This window comes from Eschrichtius robustus, chromosome 13, assembly GCF_028021215.1.
Source record: "Eschrichtius robustus isolate mEscRob2 chromosome 13, mEscRob2.pri, whole genome shotgun sequence".
NCBI lineage: Eukaryota > Metazoa > Chordata > Mammalia > Artiodactyla > Eschrichtiidae > Eschrichtius > Eschrichtius robustus.
In genome coordinates, this window is record NC_090836.1 from 89910074 (window position 1) to 89931801 (window position 21728).

General features: G+C 46.6%; 1 long non-coding RNA gene across 1 annotated transcript in view; it reads left to right on the top strand.

The window, feature by feature from the left end:
- The first annotated feature begins 1061 nt into the window (after positions 1-1061).
- The window catches only part of LOC137775530 (uncharacterized), a 134003-nt gene continuing 113336 nt past the window's right edge, over positions 1062-21728 (top strand). Inside the window, exon 1 of the long non-coding RNA XR_011076040.1 lies at positions 1062-1124. This is a non-coding gene — a long non-coding RNA (uncharacterized lncRNA). The remainder of the gene's footprint in view (positions 1125-21728) is intronic.

The window sequence follows — 21728 nt, forward strand, 5'->3', positions numbered from 1 at the left end:
AAGAGTTCCTACTCCTCATGCTGGCGTCTGGAGCTCTCTCCTCCATGACTGCCTCTACTCTCCCACCTCAGTACCCAAAGAGCCAACCTTGCCCACTCACTGCTCCCCAAACAAATGCCGTATTTCCCCTGCCTCTGAGCGTTTGTTCCTGCAGCTCCCGCTGTCGAGACTGCCACATTTGCCCGGTCCTTCAAAGCCAGGTTCAGACATAGCCCCTGATGCCATGACTGGTCGGGAATTCGCCCTCACCCCGCATATTCATACCCCTTATCTCACACCTTTCGTAGGACACTCATATCCTGCGGCTGCTCCAGGAATTCGTGCACTTTTGTGCTACTGAGGAAGTAGCACAGTTGTTGGTGGGGTGTATCCTTCCCTACTGTCAGGTATTGATCCCTGTATTACACCCCACATGGGATACGTGAGATTTCCTCTGGTGACTAATGAGGCTCAGATTAAATCACTTGCCCAAGTTCATGCAGGTCCTAATGGAGAGAGGTGGAATACAAACCCACAGTATTTCTTAATCCAAACACGGCGTTCTCAGCAACTATGCTATCGTGCCTCCAGGTAGACGTTTGCTGACTGAACTGGGTTGAATAGTACTAAGGGACCGTGGCTGGTTGAGTGCCAAGTGCCCAGTACGGAGAGGATCGCTGTAGGAATAGAATGGACCTCCTGCTTAACTACTGGCGCTGCCATGGGGCTGTCAGGTGGCCTCGCCACTGGATCGAGCCAGCAGCTGCCAGTGGGGCGGCCTCGCTGGGCAGCCCGAGAAGGATGAGACCTCATAGGAAAATTGATTTAGGATGAACCGTGCCAGAAGCGGCCCCTCCGTCACCAGCCCCCTCTTGGGTCATATTTCAAAGCCTGGCTCAGGGCCACTGGCTGGGGTGCACGCTGTGAGATCATGGCTGAGCCATCTGACTCTCCAAATTATAAGGACCAACTTGGGAGTTTTATCGCATTTCTGCCGCCCAGGCATGAAGTCAGCTGGACGGCGCGTGACAGGGAGTGTTCCTCTTGTAATTAATCGGGGTGTGCGTTTTTTTTCAGCTTCTGCCTAAATTCAGCGTGCTGTGAGCGTGCGCGCTCCCTCGGAGCTACCCTGCGCAGTAGCGGAGGTGAGTCACGGCTGTAAAATCTGGAAAGCTTGTGGGGGGATGCAGGAGCAGAGAAATAGAAATTATTGTCATCATCTTCCAGGCGTGCTCGACTTAATTACTGCCCTTTCAGCAGCTGCATTGTGCCTTCCTAACACCGAGCCAGAAGTGATGGTTTGAGCGGGGAAGGATCGGTTCTCTGTTGGGCAGAGGCCCCGGAGGCCTTTGGCTCTTTTGCGGGAGGATGGGGCAGGTGGGATGCCCAGCACTGCCGCTAGGCAGCTGGAACCCGTGTGGATTTGCTCTGAGACCCTTGGGCGTGAGCAGCCACACGTTTTCTTTATTTTTCTAAAGCAAATAAATCTGGCTTGGTCCCCCACCTGCCAGGGCTGGCAGGAAACCCATTCTTAGTTAATGTCTTTCTGGGGGGGAGAAGTGGTGAAGGATTCTTTCTCTCCTCCTTGGGAACGTAAGGAAACCCTGGCAAGTGTTCAGCAAGATTGAGGAGCAAGTTTGCCGTGTTGGGTCCACAGTTGAGAAATTCTGGCTCATGGTCTGCAAGCACCATTTCGAAGGGAGCCTCCTATCTTCCTCCATCCCAAGCCTGGTCGGGGGTCTCGGCAGAGGCTCCCGAGGCACGTGGCCTCACGTTTTCCCTGGGTGCACCCCCTCAGTCATGCCCCCATCCCGGGCTGCAGGTCTCCACCCTCAGGGACTTGCAAACCATTGTCTCTTTCCCAGTCTCAGAGAAGACGCAAATCCCTCAGGCTGAGCCACCTCTCCTCTGTCTTCCTACCCTTAAAACAGTTCCCCTCTCAGACAGCACGGTTCTCTCATCTCTTTAAGCCTTTCTTTTCTTTTTTTAATTAAAAAAATATTTTTTGCGGAGCACAGGCTCTAGGCACGCAGGCTTCAGTAGTTGTGGCATGCGGGCTCAGTAGTTGTGGTGCACGGGCTCAGTAGTTGTGGCTCTCAGGCTCTAGAACACAGGCTCAGTAGTTGTGGTGCACAGGCTCAGTTGCTCCACGGCATGCGGGATCTTCCCGGACCAGGGCTCGAACTGGTGTCTGCAACAAGAGAAGCCACTGCAATGAGAAGCCCACGCACCGCAAGAAGAGTAGCCCCTGCTCACCACAACTAGAGAAAGCCCGCACGCAGCAATGAAGGCCCAATGCGGCCAAAAATAAGTAAATTAGTTAATAATTAATTTTAAAAATGTTTATAATTTAATTTTCATTTTATATTGGAGTATAGCTGATTTACAATGTTGTGTTAGTTTCAGGTGTACAGCAAAGTGATTCAGTTATACATATACAGATATCCATTCTTTTTCAGATTCTTTTCCCATATAGGTTATTACAGCATATCGAGTAGAATCCCCTGTGCTATACAGTAGGTCCTTGTTGATTGTCTATTTTATGTATAGTAGTGTGTATATGTTAATCCCTACCTCCTAATTTATCCCTCCCCACTTTTCCCCTTTGGTAACCATAAGTTCTTTAAGCCTTTCTTAAAAGACAAACAAACCAACCAACCTACCTGCCAGAAAAGCAGAAAACCAAACCAAAGTAAACAAACAGAAATTGTTAGATTTTTTTCCCCTTGGCTATTTGTTCAGACAAGGAGAAAAAATGACCTTTTCATTCTTTGAGTCTTCTAGCAAGAACAAGATAGAGCCACTTCTCCATGAGTTTGTCACACTACAGCTCGGTGATCTTGGGCAAGTTACCTAAACTCTGAGGCTCAGTTTCTATTTTAAAAGGTGGGATACATGGCTCCTTGTAGCAGGGATATTGTGAGGATTAAGTGACATAAGTCAGGCATTTAGTGTAGAACTTGGCATGGAGTTGGCTCTCAAAGCATGGCTGTTGCTGGAAGACGGTGAGCTCTGTGATGGCGCCTGGGGCTTCCCAATCCTGGAGGCCAGGGGCTGTAGTTCGCTGATCTCAGTATCCTTGGCAATTGGGCCATACCCGGCACCCAGGAGGCATGCACAAATGTTTGATTAAGTGAATGGTTGTAAACAGCAGGATTTAGGAGGGGCTGAGAGAGACAAGCTTCCTTTACCAACCCCAAACAACTGGCATTCCTGTTGCACGTCCACAGTACACACACATATGCATCTTGGGTGTGTGTGATGTGTGACACAGTGACGGCAAGACAGAACCACACAAGGGAACTGCGGGTTGGGTCCTCTGACTCTGGTTACTAACATCTTGACTGGAATAGGTCAGGGGACTGTACTCATTTGGGACATATGCTATATTTAACAAGAGTATCTTTCCCCATTGCCCAACTTTTCCTAAGGCTCACTTCTGGTGCTCTCCCTTCCACGTACCCTTGGCTTCAGTGGGGTTTACAAGTGTCCCAGATTGTTGAAAAAATGGGAGTACGCTACAAGGAAAATTTGATGGGGCTCAGGTAAATCTCAGGTCACAGGCAGGTGACTTTCTTCTGGGTGATCAATGGACAACGTGCAGGCACCACAAGGACACAAGTAGCTGAGGTGGCTCCTCTGTCCTGTCTACTTGGGATGCTTACTTACATGGTGGCCTGTGTTTTGCAGGCATTGTCCTTCCGGGCGTAACCCAGAGACTCCAATGCCTCCCCTTTCTTGACTGAGCTTTGGTCCTTTTCATTTCTTTGCTCCCCACCCCATCCCCATCTCCTGCAATGTCAGTCTTGAGATCTCGTCATTCTGTTACAAAGCAGGTGACCCTCACGTAGGGGAAGGCCTGCCTTTTCTCCCATCTTCTTTCCAGTTTTATGGCTATAGCTTAAACTCTGCATTCTTCTTCCCTTAGGTCTTCCATTTTGGACACTGAGAACCTGTGCATTGCTGATAGTAAACTGATGGGTTAGGCTGGCCCTGTTTCTGAGAATCCCCCAGGGTTTCTGAATCTCTTTTCTCCACTCGTGTCTCTGCCTTTCTTCTTTGATGGTTGCTTCCTCCATTCCCAGTGGGAAGAGAAGAATCCAGGGGACCCATGGGAGAGGTAGGACTAGAGCACCTCAGTGGTGGAGACCCTTGGAACTCTCTGGAGGAGGGGACCTCAGGAGGCCTCCAGCCCCTTGCTCGGCATGCATGAAATCTCAGCAGCTGATCCAAGGGACACTGGCCTCTCCCCTCCACTGCTAAGGGCCGCATTTTCAGGGCCGCATTTTGACTTCTGTGAGCGTGAGCCACTCTTGCCTTTTTTGGGTTCCTTCCTCCATAAAAACGTACGAAAATAATTTAATGGATGTTCAGGGGCTCTAAAGAGGATTTTTTTCTCATGTGGGAAACAAATGAAAACATTTTATTCATCCTTACAAGTTCCTATTTTTTTGGCTTGAATTTTAAAGGAATGAAAATATTTTTGTGGGTCCCTGAAAGTGTGGAGGGCCCTAGGCACTGTGCCTCCCTGACTGGTGGAGAAGTTGGCCTGGTCCTCAGGGATAAAAAGGAGACATCAAAGGGCCATCGGAACCTGCTTGGGGGTTCCAATTTCTTGATGGCTGGTCTCTAGATGCAACTTCATTTACTTGAGACCCAGATGAGCGTGGAGTGGCCTGTGGCAAAGCAGCAGGTGGTGTAGGGTGAGTCCAGAAGCTTGTGGAAGCTTCAGTCCTGCATCTGCAGTTTCCCATCTGGACTTCCCTCCTTTCCTTTGTTGAGCTAAGGAAGACCAAGGACTGGCAGAAACCACCAGAAACTCGGAGAGAAGCATGGTACAGAGTCTCCCTCAAAACCCCCAGTGGGAACCAATCCTGCTGACACCTCAGTTTTGGACTTGGAGCCTCCAGAACTGTGAGAGAATAAATAAATAAATTTCTGTTGTTTTAAATTAGTTTGTGATAATTTCTTATGGCAGCCCTAAGAAACAAATACATCCCCTAAAATGCAAACAAGCAAATAAACAAACAAACAAAAACAATGCAAAAAAAAACCCCCAAAACCCCCCACATAAAGACAAAACAAACAAACAAAACCCCAAACCAAAACCAAAAATAGTGATTTATCCCTTCTTCCTTCACTGAGAGACATTAATGAGTATTGAAAAATCACCTGGAGGATCAGGTCCCCCAGGTGAAGCTGTGTAGACAGTTCCCACCTGGCCAAGGGGGTCCAGCCCACCCTAAGCCATGCTGCTCACGGGGCCACATCCACTCAGGGGCACTGTACAGGGCACCTCTACTGGTGAGTGGGTTGAAGTAGATTCCCAGGTTCCAAGCCTCAGATTCTACTTTTGTACTTTGGGTGTATGTCCTGGAAATCTACAGTTTAACAAACCGCCCAGGTAATTAATTCATGGCCAAAGAGTGTACTTAATGAAACCCAGATTGGAGGAGTGGGGTAGGTAAAATTTTAAAATAGGAAAACCATGTCTTGGACTTCCCCAGCTAGGAGTTCTTAATTTTTCTGTGCCATTGATCTTTCGGCAATTTGTTGAAGCCTATAGACCCTCCCTCAGAATAGAATATAGTTCCTAACTGAGTAAAACAGAATACATAGGATTACAGAGCAAGCCAATTATATTGAAATACACAATAAGAATATTAAAAAACCCAAACTTCTAAATTTAGTGCTATAAGTGTTTCCTTATTGACACACTACGTACAAGGATCAACAGTGAGTCTGGTAACTACTGTAATTTCAAGGTAGTGATGAGTCTAAAATCATATTTTGAAAAGCTGTGACGACTGTAAAGTGATGAAAAAATCTGTGATCTCCATTCATGCAGCGTCACAGGAACTGCTTATACTCCCATGGTTTGTGGTCCACATTCATAACTGAACACATTTCAGTTAGAATGAGTAGAAATAAAGATGAAAATTTCCCTCAAGATCATGGTCCCCCTGAAATCTGTCCACAGATCCTTTGAAAGTTCATGACCTCACTCTGGAGTCTAGCTCTTCATCTTTTTCCTTTCTTGCTGGCTCCCACCCCCAGCCCCCTACCCACCACCTGACACCCTGCAAGCCCACAGCAAACCCAGATCCCCCTCCTCTTAGCCCACATTAAAACCTGCCCTTAGCGACTACACGGTATGGTAGGCCAAACACAGGTGTCTGGGCCAGGAGGTCCACAGGTTCAAATACTTCCCTCCCAGTCTATTAGCTGTATGACTAACCCTCTGAGCCTTGGTAGCTACATTTATAATACCCACTTTGTAAGGCTATAGTGAGGAATAGAGAAGATGTACATAAAGTGTTTGGGACATATTAGGTGCCTAATAAAGATTAAATGTCATTTGATTAAAAAAAATTTTAAGTGTTTCCCCAGTTAGGAGATATTTAAGTTTTAATGAGGATTCATAGCATTTCAGCATCTGTTGGAGAAAGGATTGGATGGGAGGGAATGAGAATTCCTCGAATCGCTCCTGGTTGGAGCTGGATGGACTCATTCACTGAACAGTCTTTCAAAGAAATGGCTGAGCGTGGTGTCTATTAGTGCAGTGCTGGAGCCAGAGGAACACGGGGAAGACCCTGCTGGAATCCGGGCCGAGTAGCAGCCGTTCAGGCCTCCTGAGGCCTAGTCAGCTGATTGTTGCCATGGTGATGACGGCTAGCCGAAGGCAGGTGGGCGCTTGCAGTGGCTTGGCCACTCCTGAGACATGGCCAGTGCCTTGCCTGGTGTGAGGCCAGGGTGTTGAGAGGACAGGCAGACGGGCGGGTAAACATTCCACTATGGTGTCCGGCCTGCTCAGTGCCCGAGCCTGTTCCTAATAAACCCAGCGTGTGTGTGTGTGAGGGCCTCTAACAGATGTACTGGGGCCTCCGCTTGCCAAGTTGGCTCCCCTCGTTCTGCTTTGGCCCACTGGGGGTGTTGTCTGCAGAGCCCCAGGAGAAGCCCTCCTGCACCCCTCCTTCCCATCTCTGAGGAGAGACAGGAGAGAGCTCGAACTGGAGGTCTCTGGGGAGCAGGGTGCTTGTATCGAGGGAATGGTGGGGGGAATGTTACTGCTGTCCTCTAGGGTCAGCAATAGGGTAAACTGCAACAGTGTCTCCTGTGTGAGGGAATCAGGGAGTGGATCATGTGCTCTGGCCCACACTGTCCACAAGTCAGGCCCCAGGCCCATCTTCTGCCCTGTCGATGCTAACACTATTCTTTGTGCCGTAGCATCAAGATACAAGGGAAACAAGAGATTGAAGGTCATGTATATATCCTGCATTTAATTGGATTCTCTTTCTACTACCTGCTACCTGTGTGACTTTGGGCAAGGTCTTAACCTCTCTGGGCCTCGGTTTCTTCACAGAATAGAGCACAGCTGGAAACTAGGGCCATTCTGTCAGTGAGACGGTGGAAAAGGAGGCTTAAACCTCTCCCCACTCCTACCACAGCTCATAAAAATCTCCCAAACGTCTGAATTCTGGGCTCCAGCTTCCTCATATGCAGTCTCTGTTCTGTACCATGTGGACCCAGCATGAAGCCTGGTCCTTCCTGGGAGTTCCAGAACAGCCCACTTACAGACTAGGAAGAGTAAGATGAGTAACACTGACCAGAGTGTCTTATTTTTGTTTTGTTTTCATTTTGGTTTTGGTTTCGGCAGGGGAAAGAGAGTTGAGGGGTTTACATGGCAGAAATTTCATCAACTTCAAAAGGGTGGTAGGCATTATACCATCCATAAAGTGTCCCTCAGCTGCCCTCCCCCTGACGAGGGAGTCTCACTGGCTCCTCACCTCACTGCTAGTTTAAGTCCTTCCCTCTCTTTGGGTCCTTTCTTCCTATCAACTGTCTTCTCTTCTTGTAACTGACCTCAGCATATTCACCGCCTTACCTCTTGCCCAAGGTCAAGATTCTTTGCTCTCCTCTGTTGTCTGGGTCAATACCTCTGCCTTCGTGGTTCTCACCAACCTCCACCACCTTGAAGTGTTTTCCCACAAAAAAACTGTTATACATCCAAGTGGCATTTTTGTACTTGATGTTCATAATAGTAACAACTCACCAAGTCACATGAAGATTACGTGAGACAATGTAAACAAAAGTGTTTTTTGAAACAGAAGGTTTATACAAAATCATTCATCCAGTCATTCGTTTATGCCATGAATCTTTGTGAAGACTTTATCTCAGCATCCCCAGCACCTAGTAAACAAGATGCTGTCAGGAGTTCATGGTCTAATGAGCTGTTAGAAAACAATTGCAATAACGCATAATAAATGCCATAATTGTGCTACATCTCATGTGTAATGTTGGGACAAAGAAAAGAGTGATAGATGCATGTTGCTATAAGTATAATGGAGTAAATATTTGAAGTGTAATATAGACAAAGCAAGCTCAAAGTGCTCTTCTGAGCATTTTGGTGAGGAAGAGCTTTCTATTTGATGGATCAGGGCCTTGGATTCGTATCACCTCTCTGCATGTTCTCTATGTGTCTACAGACTCAAATCTGTGTTCAAAGTCTGCAACTTTATACATGGGATAGGGTATTTGACCTCTTAGAGTCAGTTCTCTCATCTGTCAAATCTGTATGATGATCCCCCATAAGGCTGCCATAGAGACTGAAAGAGATTCATTAACTCATTCATTTAACAAATAGTTATTGAGCAACTACTATGTACTAGACACTGGACAATGGGGTTTTACAGGGAATGAGATGGCAAATGGGTTCTTGTCCTCTCAGAATGAACATCCTGCTGCGGAAATGACATCTAGTGGTGCCCAGCCCTGTTAATTGCACTAGAAGCTATGTAACATCTCCACTCCAACCTTTTCTTTTGATTGTTTTCCTTATTTACTCCCCCTGAACCTTGCATCAAAGCTCTGTTGCCTTAGGGTCCTTCAGATAGAACTCCTGGGAGTCTGGGAGAAGGGGGCAGTCTTCAGGCCCATGGGCCAGCAAGCTGCCATAACAAAATACCATAGACTGGGTGGCTTAAACGGCAAACATTTGTTTCTCACAGTTCTGGAGGCTGGGAAGTCCAAGGTCAAGGTGCTGGCAGATTTATAAATGGTGAGAGCCTGCCCTTATGTCCTCACGTGGCAGAGAGAGATCAGCTAGCTTGTGTCTCTTCTTTGAAGGGCACTAATCCCATTTATGAAGCTCCACCGTCATGACCTAATGACCTCCCAAAGACCCCACCTCCAAATACCATCACACTGGGGGTTAGACTTCAACATATGAGTTTTGAAGAGGACACAAACAGTCCCTAGCAGGGAGGAAAAGTGGGGGGCAAAGTGAAGATACTAAAACCAATGAGCAAATACCTCTTTCTCTTTGCTCCCTTCTGCCAAAGGCACTGGGGAGAAACCCAGCTTTTTAATGACTTCATTTTGGTTCAGGATTTATTACAAATGTGCTTCCTTTGCTTCTCCGATAATCATGTCATTGAGTGGCCCAGAGAGAAATGTCAACCGTGCAGCCCTTAAGGAGCCCTGGTGGTGGAGGGAGTGGAGGGCTGGCAAGCTCAGCAGAGGACACATTCATTAAACTATGGGAGGGGTGGGGTGAGCCATCCAAACCCTGGGTCTGGCAGAGTTCACAAGCAAGTGGTAGAGAGAAGAGTGCTTTTGTGGCTCAGGGAAGCTTCTCCTCAGCCATTGGGCTGGTTTTCCCTGGCTCCTTTGTCAAGCCTGGGCTCTTCAGTTTTGACATTTGTTTTCCCTTTTGGATTTTTCCTCTCGTTACAAGTAAGTGTAGTGAATTGAAGCCTTGGGAAACACTGTTGCATTTGGGGCATAGAGTGTTATGGGTACATGGGACCTGTGGTAGGAACCCAATACTGGGACTCTTAGAGGCAAGGCTTGAGGCTTTGTGGTGTGTGGTGTGGGGATGGGATGGGATGGGATGGGAGAGTGATGCAGACAAGTCAACCACGCAGGAATGGGACTGGGTGTCTCGACTCCCAAGCTGGCTGGCAGCACCGCACAACTCCAAAGGGCTCTGCTCACAAAGATAGGTCAGTGGTGCCCTCGGGATGTGTAGCACAGCTGTCAACTCTTTGTACTCCCCCCCCCCCCAACCCGTCTTCCTAGTTTTCAAGTACTTGGACTAAGTGCCAATATCCTTAAGAGCTAGGATTGGATCCAAAGGATGTACTCTGGGGGGATTTCATCAGGAATCCTGCTGTGGAGACAGACGCAGGGGAGCCATGGAGTCAGATGTTCACTACAAGGCTGGAAGGACTCTGCTCCCAAGGGCCTGGGTGGGACCTCTTAGGATTGGGTGGGAAAACGGGGGAAGACCTTGCTGCTGTGGTTTGAGGATGGCTTTATTTACCTCTCCCCTTTCCTTGCTCCCTTCTCATTCCCTCCATTGCTCCTTCTAATGCTCGTGTTAGGGTTACAAAGACGAATAATGATGGGAGTTTGGAGTAAGGCTTAGGTACCTGAACCTCACCATTCTCTCATCTGTGCCTTTTGGCTTCCCCACCGAGAGCCTGGAACTCCCCGGGGACAAGAACTGGAGGGAAACAAAATCCTGCTCCAGTAATAGTTGGGCACGTACCCTATACCCCGTTCTTCTGTATACTGCCCCCCATCCCTGGTGCTGTTGTAGGGCTTTCTGGGGCTGTGCTGGGGCACAAGGAAGCCTGGAAACCTAAGCGGGCTTCCTATTGCCTCCACCCAAAGCCAAAGTAGATCTGTAAAAGAAGCCCGTTTTTGTATCCATCTAGTGGCTGATATGGTGATGCTGGAATAGAGAGAAGGAGATGGATTAGGCTCAGCCTAGGGTGTAGGAAGTGCAGGAGAACGTCTGACATCCGTCCTGTCCTTGAGCAGGTGCAGTGACCCTGTCTGCAGGAAATCATGACCCAGGGAATGCTTCGTCACAAGTATCACAAGCTGGGAGCCAACCCTGACTCCTTTCTCTTTCACTCTGGTACCCAACTAGTTACCAAGTCCCATCAACTCTTATTTCTAAAATATCTTTCAGATCCATCTGCTTCTCTGTATCCCATCTGCCACCCTCCTGGTCCAGACCACTATCACCTCACTTCCAGTACAGCAACTGCATCTTTCTACATCTCTCCACATCCTCTCCACCCCACCCATCATCCATGCATCCATGGTCCACATTGCAGCCAGGGAAATCTCTATCTGGTTAAGTAATTCCCCTTATTGAAACTCTTTAACGTCACCATTTTGCCCTTGGAAAAAACTCTTTAAATGTTTCTGATCATTCTGAGAACCCCTGTTTACACTTCCTATCTCATCTTTCACCTCATCTATTCCAGACATGATGAACTGCTTTCCTTTTCTCCAAATGAACCATGCTCTTGTCTTTTCTCCTGCTATTCTTTCTGTTAAGGAACTTTTACCCCACCCCCACTCTTTTCAACTCCTACCTGATCCTCATGTTCTTTGCCCAGCTGTCACTTTCTCCAGGAAACCCTCCTTCCTTTGTCTGGGTGGGTGGTCCTCTCACATGTTTCTGTAGCTACCTATCCCTTTCTGAATATGTTTTGTCACCACCTGTTTACTTGAAATCCTTCCTCGCTATTAAGAGCAAGCTCTCCCATCAACAGGTACCTCTTGACTTCTGCTCGGTTGAACACGTGAGTCGCCCTTCCATCCCACACCATGTGGATTCACTTCATCTCTTTATGAGTTTGCCTAAAGCAAGAGAAAAGGGACACTGGACATCGTAATGGATGATGTCCACGATAGCAATTATTTCTTTTAAGACGGAGACATTCCACACATTATTGGTTGTTTTATTGGCTCTCAACAAAACCAAGGGTGAAATGAGATGTCAACTCCTCTAGAATCTTCAAGTAGTGATTCTAGGGGGCAGTGTGGTAGGGACTGCTTTTTAGGTTATATCTGAAAACTCCCAAATGGAACACAATTTCACCTCCTCTCTTCTTTGTTATGGTGGAAACTTTGGAGAAATCTTGGTCAATTTTTTTCTCTCTCTGGAGTATCAATAGTTCAGCTAGGCTTTCGACAGGAGCTGTATATCAGATGACTCACACTGTGGAGCCACTCGGGAGAATCTGAATTGTTGTGTTTTTGGTTAGGAGAGAGTCTGCACATTCTAGATAGCAAGATGCTTCTCTCCTGCAATCCACGTTTCCCGAGCACCTATCCTGTGCCAGGCTCTGCTGGGTGCTGGGGTACAAAGTGACTCACTTAGACCCATCCCTGCCCTTGAAAATGTCACCAGTCCCTAAGTTCTATACGAATGGCACAAACAAAATGGTAAAAGTTGAGAGAAGGAAGAGAGCACAGACAGAGACATACCCAATAAAGAGAAATGGGCAAGAATGGTGGTTCTCATTTACACAGGCAAACTTGGAGATGACGGGGGAACCTAAAGCTTCCCAGTGCCACATTGGCCCCTGGCATTGCCCCTGCCAAGGGGACACTATCCAAGGCAATTATATCGTGTCACTCAAAGTTTGCCTGTGTAAATGGGAACCACCATTCTTGCCCATTTTGTACAATCGCCTCTTCCTTAATGTTATGTAAAGTGTTATGTAGTCCCCCGACATCCCATCTGCAGGTTGCCTCTCAAGCATGATGTTAGACATTCTGTAGCAAACATTTCCTCCCTCCCTTTCTTTGCTAATTTACAAGTTGCCAACAGTCGGTTCCTAGTTGGAAACTGAAGGACACTGGGCTTGTCAGAGACCTGGGCACAGACAGACGCAGGTGCCTGGGCCCGTGCAGACACGCATGCACTCGTGTGCATGCACACACAGTCCCTTATACCCTGTGACACCATATTGTTGTCCAGTTCCCTTACATCATTGGATAGGAATGTCTGCAAACACTCCAGGGACTGAACAGACTCGTGGGTAAGACCCTTCCTCCTCCTAAATGCTTGGCAGGCTTTTGCAAAGCTGACCTAACAAGGCCCTGGCCCAAGACAGTGGGACAATGAAGATCTCAACATTATTTATGGCAGCCTCTTTTGTATTGTAAGTGACCTTGGATTGTAAGTACCCTCTTACTGAGGAGAGAGTTTATGTGCTAAGAAGACAGGAAGATATGTGGGTGTGGAGTGATGGATGGGGTGTTTGTGGGTGAGAGTGCAGAGGAGTTGGAGTGAGGGCACAGGTGCTGATCTTGAGGCCATTTGCAGGGGTATTGGGACGTCTCTGAATCAACCAGTGAAGATGGAAATCCTAAGTTTTTGGTGTTGGTAAATTTGTCTCAGAAACAAGGAATTGATGATATTAATCATCGCAGCTCTCATTTTTGTTAGCTGGGGTTTTGAGGGGGCAAAATTAATATCTCCTCTTCCTTCTGTTTCTGGGACAAGACAAAGGCGTGAGGTGGATGGGGCCGAATTGTCGCCTTTATGACTGGAGCACTTTTGAGTGACAGCCCACGTGGGCTTGTGGACTCCCCATATCCAGGCTGGACTTCAGAGGAACCAACCTGAGAGCACGTTGCAGTCTGCAAAGCTGCACACTTGGCTAGGGAAAAGAGGATGCGGAAGAGAGACCAATTAATCTTCGCTAATTCTTGATAGATGAGCACCACCCATTCAAGAAACAGACAGCGGGCTCTTGTTCGCCCACCAGGTAACTCATCGCCTCCCAAGGGAGTAATGAGAGGCAGGACAAGAGGCTAGGTGTGGTCAGGGGACCCCCCTGTCCCATTGCAGTGAACATCTAGACTGGGGAAAACTTGTCTCCCCTGAATGTTCCCGTGTTTTTGTCATAGTCAACCCATAGTCAGGGAGGGGTGGGGCTGTCCCCTCAGGGGAGATGAGTCCCTTTATCTCCCCCTTCAAGAGGCTGCCCTTCCCATATGATCTCTGCTCCTCTGGTGTTCTTCTTGGGCTGCTGGTGCAGGGTCAACTTAGCCCTCAGAAGGGTCTGAGATGAAGCAAACCCTATGTTAATTAACTCACCTCCACTGACATTCTGGTCAAGGCTAAAAAGTTATTCCATTTCTTACTTCTTATCCCAAATTCTGTCTAGCTATGTTGCCTAATACAGCTCCAAAGAGGTTCCTGTCCAGTGGAGAAACAAGAGTGATGAAGGGGATCTGTCAGGACTGAGCCCTTGTGCAGAGCCTCTGAGGTCGGGGAGAGAGTTGGTGCTGTGAGGGGCTTGTTGAAGGGGCTCCAGCTGCTTCCAGAGAGGAGGTGCTGTCTTGGATTTGGGGCGGGGGAACTCCATTCAAGGCAGGAATGTGGTTATGCACGAGGGCAAAGCCTCTCTCTTTCCCTCTCTCTCTCCTTCTTCCTCTCCCCCATTTTTTCTCCTTCCCTACCCCTCAACCTCTCTCTCTCTTCCTCACCCTTCCTGAATTAATAACCCCCCCAGGACATCCTGAGAAAAACAACCAAGTCAGAAATCACGCCGCCTCTCTGACAGCCCAGCCCAGCCCTACAAACCCATATCTCATGGGCAGCCACTCCCACGTGTCACCAGGGCCACCGAGAGACTTCCTGTTCATTCCACTGTCAGAGACATTAGCTGTTAGCATTTTTGGCAAAGGATCTTGACAAACGCCTTGGGAAGGAAAACAAGGCGGAGGGCTAGTGGAAAGAATGTGGCTTTTGGGGCCAGGCAGACCCTGGGCTCTCCTCCAGCTCTGCCACTTAATACCTGGGTAACCCTGGGCAAATCACTTAACCTCTTTGACTTTTCGGTTTCCTCATCTGCAAAATAAACAACACAAAGAAGATAATAGTAATCTTACAGAACAGTTTTGAAAAGTAAGTGATTCAATGCATGAAGCATGCCTGCAAGACACATGGTAGATAGGTTTTTAACATTTTGGGAAGATTCCATTGCAGGCTAGTTGCAGAGTTTTATGGGTCTCTTCTTCTTGAAGACTCTGAAATCGTACAAATCAGGCAGCATTTGCTCTGCATAAGGAAGTTCTTCTTAAGGAGTCTTCATTAGGATTTCTAATGAATTAATCTTTCTTTTGCTCAAAGTCTGTGCCTGTTTTCTTCTTGGTGGTAGCTCCTCATTAAGGTCATTTTGTAAAACACCCTCTCACAGTATCTTTTCAGCCATTCCCTTACTAGACTGGCCTTGGTTTGTAATGAATTTCTATTGTATTGAGGTTGCCTATACATAGCCATGGGATTTATAGTGTGGGCAGAAGTGCAAAGGACTCGGGAACCTGGCCGGCCCATGTACTGTGGCCTCTGTTATGGACCTACTCTGTAGATGACTCAAAGCCTCTTTGTTCTTCCACATTTTAGAGATGGATGGAACACAAGCTGGATCAGTCTAACCATAAATCCTTCTTTGAGGCCAAATGTGTTAGAGAGAACATCTCAGTATGTCCTGTGGATGTTTCTCTAAGGGTATCACTCAGGGTTATTGGGTGCAAGCAACAGATTTGAACAGATAATGTATTGAGAAGATATTGAGTAGCTTCCAAAATTGATGGAGGACCAGAGAACCAAGTTTAGGAAATGTGTGTATTCCCGGGAGGTTAGGCCACAACTGAAGTCCCTTGTTAACATCCTGCCACTACGTCACCACTGCTGCTACTGCTGGACCCTGAGGTTTCTAGCACTGAACCTTGATGTCACTGGATAAAAATCCTCAATTATCTCTGTGTCATTGGATTGCTTGCTCAATATTCACAGGCCTGAGTTGGAACAACCCAGTGACTGATCCTAGGTCATGTGCCTGTTTCCAGAGAGCAGGGAGAGTCCTCTTTGGCTTTCCTTGTGGGATCACATAGTAGGGAGTTTCTCCAAAAGTAGGAAGGTGGTTTAAAGATTAACGTCTGGTATGCTCAAAAACTAGGCAGCTTTAATTTACTGTCACAACTTTTGGTTCAATAGACAAAGGGCATGAGCGAAATGCCCTGCCCACCCCTAAAACTTAGCTGTAGCAGAAAAAGCACTGAGTCTCAACTTCTCTGACCCTCAGTTTCTTCGTCTATGAAATGGGAATTAAAATAACTATCCTGCATATCTTTCTCAAGGCTGTTGTGAAGATCAAATATAATAATATGAATACATAGCAAATGGTTAAATGCTATATCAAAGGAGCAGATGGTCTGAATATTTTCCCCTATTATCTGATAAACCACTGGTAAACATCTATAATATGGGTCATTCGTTGTCTGGAGTGTGATGATGTGCACAGGGGCATGAAAGATCTCATTCTGCAATTAAGGTGTCCAAAGCTCAGGGACAGAAAATGCTGAGGGAGTCCCCTGAGGCTATACACTGGTATGTGGCAGAGTCGGGATTTACACCCAGGTCTGTCTGACTCTAAATTCTACCTTCTTTCCAGGAGGCCTCGTTCTCATTCCCAAAACCAGATGAATTAACTAGAAGCTCAGGAAGGAGATTTCTGCCCAGGCAAGAAGTGGGAGGAACCATAGAAGGAGGGGAAATGGAAGCCCAGTTCTTGAGTTCTTTGAATGCTGATTATTCCATAAGAGCACATGGAGATATCAAAGCTGGAAAGCCCTAATGAAAATCACAACCAGTTTTCCCAAGAAGCCCGTGAGCTATTGCACCGAATGGCTTTCATTTGGTAGATGAGGAAACAAGCTGAAAGAAGTTAAATAATTTGCCCAGAGATACCCAGCTAGGATATTCAGGGTATGAGATTCAACCTAGGAAAATCACCTTGGATTCTTAGTTGGAAACAGAACCCAATATTGGTTAGTTTAAACAAGGAGTTAATTTCATAAAAGATATTGGTGAAAACTAAGGAAAGCTGAATCAACTTTAACGAGAACATATCAATATTGGTTCATTAACTGCAGTAAGTGTACCATGCTAATGTGAGATGTTAATAATAGGGAAATCTGGGCATGGTGTATATGAGAACCTTCTGTGCTGTCTTCTCAATCTGCCTATGAATCTAAAACTGTTCTAAAAAATAAAGCCTGTTTTTTTAAGAAAAAAATAATATTGATTGGCCCTAAAGAAGCAGGCATGGAACATTATCCCAAATTCAGCAGCTTATACTGCTAATGTCACCATTAGGTTGCTCATGCTAGAACTTCTCCCATTACTCTCTCTGGGAGCTGGACGTAGCTGCCACTACTCTTGTTTAAACAGCTTCTCCCTGGTGCCACCTTCCTCGCATCATACAGTTTGCAGAGGCCTCTGATAGCCTGAGCCCAGGTTACATACCTGCAACTTATCTGCAAGGGAGTTGGAAAAAGTGAGTATATGGCTTCTGTAGAGGGAAGACATTTCTTCTTCCCATCAAGGTGAGGTATTTCCCAAACAGGGAAGTGTTCCGAGATGCTGGGGGTGCAGAGATTTTGCTCATTCTTAGCTGAATTCCCAATGCCTAGGACAGTGCTTGGACATAGTAGATGTTGTGGACTAAATGTTTGTGTCCTCCCCAAATTCATATGTTGAAGCCGTAACACCACCCCCACCCCCCACCCCCGAATGTGATGGCATTTTTGAAAGGACCTTTGGGAGGTAAATAGGTTTAGATGAAGTCATGAGGGTGGGGCACCCATGATGGGATCTGTGCTTGTATAAGAGGAGGAGACACCACGGCTCTTTCTCTGCCATGTGAGGACACAGCAAGAAGGCAGCCATCTGCTGACCAAGAAGAGGGCTCTCACTGAGAGCCGAATCAGCCAGCACCTTGATCTTGGACTTTCCAGACTCCAGAACTGTGAGAAATAAATGTCTGTTGCTTAAGCCACCCAGTCTATGGTATTCTGTTATAGCAGCCTGAGCAGACTAAGACAACAGGTGTGTAATAAGTATTCACCAACTGATTGACCAAATGATTCTGTCTGTGACTTTAAAGTCCATGCCTTCAGCCCCTACACACTACCTCTCTATAGACAGTCCGTGACAAGATCTAGCAGAAAATATGCAATTGCACAATAGTGAAATTATATAAATTTTCTGTCCTGTATAAGACTATCTTCCTGTGTGCATATTATTCATTCGTTCAATAAAATGTGCAGTTGTGGTTTCTGACTATTTTGAGAAGGAAGGGACGTATCCATCTTGTTCACCATTGTATCACCCATTTTTCATACAGTGCTGAAGAATAAGCAATTGTAAAATAGATGAGTGGATTGATGAATGACTAAGAGGTAGAGCTGTCCGGACGTGGGATGAATGGATTTGGTAGGTAGGGAGAGATGGTGTCAAGGATGGCTTCCAGGTTTTTGGCTTGAACACCTGGTTGGATGGTTCCTGCCATTTCCTTAGATAAGGAGCATGGGAGGATGAACGTTCTCAGGAAGGACAATCAGGAGTTTAGTTTGGGGCTTGCTGAGCTTGTGCGTCTGTGAGACATGAAAGTGGGGATGTTGAGTGGGCTGCTGGATATATGGGTCTGGAACTTAGAAGCAGTGTCTGGAATGGGGATGAAAATTTGGGAGTTCTCAGCATTTAGCTAGTAACTGAAGTTACAGGCATAGACATGAAAGCATATGATAACACAATATATAAAACTTTATATGACTCTATAAATATTTAAGTAGAAAATTACCTACATGTGCAACCATGCATATCGTGGAATGAAGTTACTGGTAATATTCAGGAATGAAGAAGATGTAATGTCAGCCTGAGAAGTTAATTACTAATCAATGTTGGTAGAAGCCATACATTGGAGGTTGGTATAGTTTAGGTTTAAGTTGGTCTGTCTGCAAGGACAATATAAACAGATCAGTGGTGTGTCCATGTCTCAGAGCCCCTCCTGCTAAGTTACTGGACACAGCATGTTAGATATTTCGGGTAGATGTTAGCCAAGGTGTAGGCATTTCCTTTGTGTCAAGCCTAAGAGCATTCTTGGGGAGGAGCACAAAGGCAGGGCAGTGGGAACATCAGGCTTAGAAGGGGTAGGGGCTTGCGGAAGAGCTCTACAGGGACTGAGTCTTAGGAACAGGAGACCGTGACAGAAAAGAATACCCCATACCACTTCTCCGCTCTGTGAAAGGTATTTTCAAGGGACAAGGAAATCAAAAGATTAACATTGAACTTTCCTAGGCTCCCAGCCTGGGAATGGGCAGAGGGCCCCTGAGTTATGAGTCCTTATGCTCTACAGTTCAGTGATTACAGGCCACCCATCCAACACCGAGATTAAGAGCAAGAGGTGTGGATTCAGCGTTCAAATCCCACTTCTGCCACTAACTTGTTGGGCAGCCTTTGGCAAGTGATTTATTCTCTCTGAACCTGTTTCCTCACCCTGCTGAAAGGATAACTGAGGTACAGTTGACCCTTGAACAATGAAGGGGTAAAGGGTGCAATCAAAAATCCTCATTTAACTTTACAGTAGGCCCTTCATATGCAATCTGTGATTCAACCAACCGTGGATGGTGTAGTACTGAAGTATGTATCTAGTGGAAAAAAAAATCTGCCTGTGAGGGGACGCGTGCAGTTCAAATCCCTATTGTTCAAGGGTCAGCTGGGTAGGGCTTCCCTGGTGGTGCAGTGGTTAAGAATCCGCCTGCCAATGCAGGGGACACGGGTTCGAGCCCTGGCCTGGGAAGATCCCACGTGCTGCGGAGCAACCAAGCCTGTGCGCCACAACTACTGAGCCCGCATGCCACAACTACTGAGCCCATGAGCCACAACTACTGAGCCCACGTGCCACAACTACTGAAGCCCGCATGCCTAGAGCCCGTGCTCTGCAACAAGAGAAGCCATGACAATGAGAACCCTGCGCACGGCAACGAAGAGTAGCCCCCGCTCGCTGCAACTACAGACAGCCCGCGCACAGCAACGAAGACCCAACACAGCCAAAAATAAAAACAAATAAATAAATTTATTTTAAAAAAAAAGGTCAGCTGGGTAAAACACAGGATGTTTTGGAAGTAGTGAATATCTAAACAAGTTGTTATTGATGACAAATTTGAATCCCCACTCTGCCGCCCTGTTAGAGGGGTAGCCACTGGTGGGTTAAATAGAGAGGTGATGAAATCTATTCACCGCTTAAAAAAATACTCCTGACTCCCATATGGGGAGTCAGAGTGGACACCAGGGGACTAGGTAAGTGGCTTCTGCACTTAGTCAGTGCAAGCATGGAGTGATGGTGGTTTGGATCAGGGCAGTGGTGAGGTGGGGTGGTGGATTTCCAGGTTGTTGTAAAGATTTGTGTTTAGTAGGAGCTTAACAAATGATATGGTTAAGATTATTGCTTTCATTCTTAACACTAGGCAATTGCAAAAACATATTTGGAGATATGGCAAAACATGCACATTAGTTATTGTTTATAAAGTTAGTAAACTCCTATGTAGTGCTTACTATGTACCTGGCACGGTACTAAGCACTTTACATACGTTAGCTTATTTACTACTCCTAACACTTCTATTCCCATTTTACAGAAGAGGGAACTGAGGCTCAGAAATGTCACACAGCTAGTAAGTGGTAGAGCTGGATTCGTACTCTCGCCACACCCCCGGCCCCGCCACCTGGGTAGTCTGGATTAATATTAGATTTGGAATAAAAAAAGGTGATTCTTAGCCTGCACCTCCCCCTCCCCTACACACCCCACCCCCCTGCACCTCCCCCTAAAAAAAAAAAAAAAAAGGTGATTCTTAGAATTAGTTTGGAAAAACTCTGTTTTTATGCCTCCAGCAGTAACTGGCTCAAAAATCTCTTGCCTGGGGATTGAACAAAGCTTCTCCATGGAATTCCGCTGTCTCCCTACTACACTCCAGGGCCATTTAGGACACATCCATTTCGACGGTGGCTATATGAACATTTGAACTAGTGGGCACTTGGGTTGAAAGTTTCTTGGAAAACTTCTTGTAGTTCTCTGGGGTGTATGCTTTCACCCCCAATCAAAAATGAAAAAAAAAATAAAGACTTAAAAAAATTACCTGACTGTGCAACTGCCAAGAGCCCAATTAGTCAGGGCAGACCTTACAATAATACTAAATCAGGGAGGAAGTCTGATAAGAGAACACCGCCTAAGATGATTTTTAATTGGCAGCGAAAAAGAGCTTGAGAACAATAGCCTGATGGTGCCAATTCCCTTCACATTTCTCACTAAATCAATGTCTTTTCCCCATCCGGAATGCTCTACCCTCCTCTCGACCCACCCATTTATATAATTACATTTGGGACTTGGCTGAAAAGTTAGCTCCTGCTAAATACCTTTCCCACCTAGCATCAACTTGCTTGGATTTGTTGGATTGAACCATTAATTCCTCACTCATTCAGTGAGGGTCTTCTGGGTATTAGATACTCAGCTGGCTGCTGAGAACCCAGTGGTGAGCTAGGCACCATTCCTGGCCTCTTTGAGTTCAGAACTTTCTGTTCTGGGAATAGCCTATGTTTGTGTTCTCCAACATAGTATCCACTAGCTACGTGTGGCTTCTGAGTGCTTGAGAAGTGCCAAGCGCAGCTGAAGAAATGAATTTTAAAATGTTATTTCATTTTGATTAGTTTCACTGTAAACAGCCACATGTGACAGCACAAGTCTAAAGTGAATGACTAATGATAAAGTAAGGGTTTCATGCAAGTCTTCAGGGGCAGTGATAGGAATCTGTAAGCTGTGGAGAGAGAGAGCCAAGGTGGGGCTGGTCAGCTCTCCTGGGCAGAGTCAGGGTTGTTCAAGGGGATGGTTATGCATAGCCTTTGGGTCAGCTACCTGGGTTCAAGTTCAGGGTTTTTCCACCTGTTATCTCCATGATTACAGGCAAGCTACTAAAACTTTGTTTTACAAATGAGGATTCTGAGGCTGAACTAGGGCAGAGGTGAGTGGAGCTGGAGAACAGGCAGGTTCAAGGTCTGGCCAGTCTTAACAGTAGTACTCTCCTTAGCACACATG